The 5266-nt window shown below is 44.5% G+C and overlaps 1 non-coding gene across 1 annotated transcript; it reads right to left on the reverse strand.

Annotated features, from left to right (window-relative positions):
* Nucleotides 1-3329: 3329 nt before the first annotated feature.
* LOC117198639 (U6 spliceosomal RNA) lies at nucleotides 3330-3432 on the reverse strand. The gene has a single exon (XR_004479853.1). It is a non-coding gene; the product is annotated as a U6 spliceosomal RNA (small nuclear RNA).
* Between the last annotated feature and the right edge of the window lie 1834 nt (nucleotides 3433-5266).

A 5266-nucleotide genomic window follows, 5' to 3' on the forward strand; every position in this document is an offset into this window, starting at 1 on the left:
CAGGCCTTTGTGGTCCTCACTCTTCCTTGGGAGTTCCTTTGCTTGGAGACCCAGAGAGCTGCTTCTGGGTACAGAGTCGGACTTACATAAGGAAACTTGTGTGAGCATGCTCCGTGGGTCAGAAAGAACCTGCTCGGCTGTTCAGCAGTTCTGGAAACTCTGAAGGGCCGCCCTTTGGTTTAATGAGCTCTAGACAGCTCACACCACCCGAGCAGGTGGGCCTTTGACCTTCACTCAGCTGGCTCCCTGTGGGGAGACAAACTGAAATGCTTCTGGGTCAGTATGGCCCCTTTCCTGTGAACATAAAGCAAACTGGAAACTCACAAGAAAACTCAAGTCCCATGAGTGCACAACCGTTGGACAAAAGCAGTGGTCTTTCTCCCGTGGTCAAGGAGGACGTTTGCTGGTGTAATGCAGGAAGTGTCATGGTGTTCGTGGCCCTGAAATAATTCCCACAGATTGATCTAGGGCTAAGCTCGGTCACATTTGTGGGAAATGAAGTGCTTCTTCTGTAATCACAGAATATGTGAAGTGGAAGGGGTTTTCGCTAGCAATAGGCCCAGTTCCTTCTTTGTAGGTGTGAAGAAACAGAAGCCCAGAGAAGGAGCAATAACTTGCCTAGCTATCTCACAGCAAGTTAGTGGCACAGGCGGGATGTGAATTCAGCTCTCCGAGCTCAGCAAACACATCAGAGCATTTGCTGTGTGCCTCGCATGGCTCCTAGGCACTTGGAAGACACTGAATAAGGTAGATGTGGTCTCTGCTCGCTCGAAGCTTCGCATCTACTTTTTACAGCTTTGAAATGGAGCATAATTCCAATCAAGCCTGGCAGAATCTTCAGAGCCCTGTTTCCACCAGCAGGTGGGAACTAAAATTAGTCCCGCTACCCCGTGGCTTGGGCTAGTCCCCGAGCACAGACGAGCTTGTCAAGCTGCAGCCTTCCCCTTCAACTTGCCACCGTTCATCCACCAACAAATATTTCTCTCTTTTAAGAAACATTTGATTTACATTGTCTTTTCTTTTTCTTTCTTTCTTTCTTTCTGGCCGTGCCACTCGGCTTGTAGGATCTTAGCTCCCCGACCAGGGATCGAACCCAAGCCCTCAGCAGTGAAAGCGCCAAGTCCTAACCACTGGACTGCTAGGGAATTCCCTTAAAAACATTTTAAAACAATTTATTTGTTCAAATCAGGATCGATTCATTCATTGCAATTAATCAATACATTTCTTAAGCCTTTGAAAATCTCTCAGGTCCCCCTTTCCTCTCTCTCTCTCTCCTGTTTTCCTTTCGCGTTTGTCTTTTCCAGTTTCCCACAGTCTGGATTTTACTCATGGCAACATACTGCTTTGTTCCCTAGATTTCCTGTCAATTGGAAGTTAGAAGTAGAAGCTTGATCAGGTTCAGATTCTATTCTTTTGGCCTACTCCTTCATAAATGGTGGCATGTAGGTCATCAGGAAGCACGCATTGTCTGCTTGTCACTCTTCGCAGGATGTTAATGCGACCGATGATCAAGGCCCGGACTCATTGATTTATTAGTGGATGCAAAGTCTTGACACCCCAAAATTCTGTCAGTCTCTCTTCATTTATTAGCTGGAATGCTTGCAGTAAAATGAATCTTCGCCTCATAATATATTTGGTTCCCCTGGGGTATGGGTTACGTAGGAAAGGAAGATAAATGCTTGATTCTTTCTTTCTACTCACCATTTTTCAGATGATTTAGTTACCTAACATCCTCAAAGGGGACCAGTGAATTTATTAATTTCTTTCTTGTTTCGTTCTTTAAACTACATTATGATACTACGTATTGTCATGGATTTAAACGAAAAATTCTTGATCTCCTACTCCATGTCAGGCATTGTTCTAGGTATTGCTCTCGAATAAGTGCCTGAACAAGACAGATCTGGGCCCCTCCCTCGTGGAGTTGACCATCCAGGGCTTGTTCTATGACACGCTGTCCCACTCTGCTCCTTTAACAGGGGCTAGTGCACCAGATGCTGACATATGACCATCCCTGTACAGAGCAAAGGAAATGAGCTGACAATTGCGTCGTCATGGGGTTTTCCTCAGTCCCTTCTCAGCATAATCCCTGCCCTCAAAGGCTCAACTTTTGTCACATCTCCTCGCTAATCTGTCCTGGCTGTTCATTTGAAGCAAGTTTTATGGAGGAAATTATTAAACAAGAACAATCTACGCCATGTGATTTCCTTCCCCTTCTGGATCTCCCAGAAATAGCCTCTGTTGCCAGTCTCTGTCCCACTCAAGCAGGTGGAAGGTTGGGCTTTTTCTAGAATGCTGTGGTCCAGGCATCTATGACCAGTCCCCATTACATCGCCTGCACCCCTCCCAGAGTGGATGGGGCCCTGCCGTGCATCTGTGAGGGAGCGTCTCTGCCGAGGGGCAAAAACCCAAGTTGCCGGTACAAGACGCTCAGCCACCCAAAGCCATTGAGAGGAGCTGTTCGTCTCTCTAGTATGCCTGGCTGCGGTGAACAGATGATCTTTTCATTATTTATTTTGGTCCCATACACGCTTAGAATTTCGCTGCAAGGTCAAAGCAACAGCCCACACAAAAGTTGGCTAAACATGTAAGAGATGGAAAATGTTGATGGTGGCAGCTAAATATAGACACACATATGGGTGGATTCCGGAAACTGCAAAGCAGCGAGCCCGACACTGAGCCCCAGCCATATTCTGGACCACATTTTCAAACAGGTGGCTTTTGCATATTTAGAAAAGAATGTGGAACCCACACACTATTGGGCTTGAAAATGTTAAAGAGGAAACCTCTGAGCAGCTCCAGTCAAAGAGCGATGTTTGATGACGGGAAGCAGGAAGGCCACAGTGCTCCTTCTATAACAACACCTGCAGGAGGTGTTAAATACAGGACATCACGAAGATCGTGGAAAGTACTGAGAATGACTGAACCTACAGCATGGGTCATATTTTGCAACAGTGTTCTCAAACAAAAATAAAACCAACAACCTAGAATAGCTTAGAGTGGGTTTCTGATGCTGACTTTTTGGGTTTTTTTAACATCTTTATCGGAGTATAATTGCTTTACAATGGTGTGTTAGTTTCTGCTTTATAACAAAGTGAATCTGCTATACGTATACATGTATCCCCATATCCCTTCCCTCTTGCGTCTCCCTCCCACCCTCCCTATCCCCCCCCCTTCTAGGTGGTCACAAAGCACCGAGCTGATCTCCCTGTGCCATGCGGCTGCTTCCCACTAGCTATCCACCCTACGTTTGGTAGTGTAGATATGTCCATGCCACTCTCTCACTTCGTCCCAGCTTACCCTTCCCCCTCCCCGTGTCCTCAAGTCCATTCAAAAATATGGAACGCTTCACGAATTTGGGTGTCATCCTTGCACAGGGGCCATGATAATCTTCTCTATATCGTTCCAATTTTAGTATATTGGAAGCCAGCACCTAATGCTGACTTTTAATTCCTTCCTCACTTACAAAAGAGTGAAGCCCCTGCTCCAGACTTTCTGGTCCAGTAAGTATTCTTCCTTACCTGCACGTTCTAAGCTCTGCTGATCCTCTGTGTGTTCTAAACTGTATTGTCTTCCACGATAGTCTCATCAACAAAATGGTGAAACGTGGGCTGGATGATAACATTTAAGGAGGTTTGCACCTGGTACATTACCGCTACGCAGGGAATCGATTGATGGCTGCATCGGGCTGCAGGGAAGAGTGGGACCCTCCAGCCCTGTGCGGATGTACATTCTTTGTCAAAGAAAGATCAAGTAAAGAGAGTCCCTTGATCATATTTGTTTATGAGCCCAAGCTGACATGGCTAGCGTGTCCAATTCTATACATGTAAATACACACAAACTCCTAACCCAAACCCATCAAGAGCTGGAAGAATTGACCTGTTCACATTCCTGCTCTGAAGGGGAGTCCCTGCTGGTTGAAGATCCCTCACTCTTATCTGCCTGATCTCTCCCCCAAAGAAAGAGAGGAGCACACACTTCTATAGCCCCTCTGTTCTCCCTCCAGGTAAGCCCTGGGAGAAAACAATAGCGGATCAGTATCCATTTCATTCAAAGATCCTGGGAAAATGAAATTCTTCGTAGAGATCATTTCATGTTAAAGCTCTCCATACCATACTCACTTGAGGTCTGAAGGAAGTCGGTGTAACAAAATACAATTTGAGCACAAATCTCAACATTCTTACTCTAATTGTTTGCTCGACAACAAGGCGTTGCTGTTAGGAAATTGGTTAGGTCAATCCTGTCGCTGACAAATCCATTACTGAGAAGGTAGGCCAAGGAGGATAAGGGAGGAGTGAATTCGAAATGCTGGCTCCGCTAAAACAGCCTCACCCTCAGCTGCCTCCCAACCCGAATGGCCTAGGTTTACACAACTTATATATTACATCCCTCCTCTGTTGTAGAAGCTGCTTCAATGACTTTGATAAATCTCCTTGAAGCTTTGGCCCACACAGCACTTGTCAAAGAAGATTCAAACAATTCCTTCGCTTGACTTTCGCAAACTAGCTCATGAAAAATGCCCAAGGAGCATTGCCCGACGACGCTAGGTTGCAACTTCTAAGAAAGCAGCAAACTTTATGAATATATTGGTTGGGACTCACCCACTTTTCTTTTAGTAACTTAGGTCATTCGGACTGGGAAAGTCCTTGGGCTGAGGACACAGGAACACACAGATTCTCCTTGCCTCTCTCTCCCCAATGGAACTCTTTATTAAACAGGTGGTTATATTTTTATTCCTGTGTCTTATCAGAACCTTATTTTCCATGAAATGAAGAAGGCATTTGTTCAAACATTTTTGTATATACTGATCAGTTACGAGAAAAGTTGTGCCTTAATATACTCTGCCTGGAAAATACTTTCTAAGTCCAATAAGACGAAGTTGGCCTGAATTTCAATTCTAGCTTACAACTGGGAAGGAAAAACCCAGTTTATCCTGTTCTGAAATCAGAAAACCTAATAGACTTGGTAAATGCAAAACTTCATTTCTCTTTTCAGAGTCTCAGGAAAAAAAAAAATTTGAAACATGTGTACTGTGCCTGTACATGATCTTTTTCTACCCTCTCCCTTCCCTCTTTATTTCTCAACATTTTCACCTACAAATATGAATAATTTCTTCTGGATTTAAAAATGAATGGCTAATTATATGTGGATTTCAGCATAGCATAAAGAAACCAGAAAAGGTTTCGAATGGTCTCTAAGTTCATTAATTAGGTTAACTTTGCTGAGTTCATGCTAGAGAAAGCAAAATCACAATGTATATTTTTACACA

Source organism: Orcinus orca, chromosome X (genome assembly GCF_937001465.1).
Source record: "Orcinus orca chromosome X, mOrcOrc1.1, whole genome shotgun sequence".
Taxonomy (NCBI): domain Eukaryota; kingdom Metazoa; phylum Chordata; class Mammalia; order Artiodactyla; family Delphinidae; genus Orcinus; species Orcinus orca.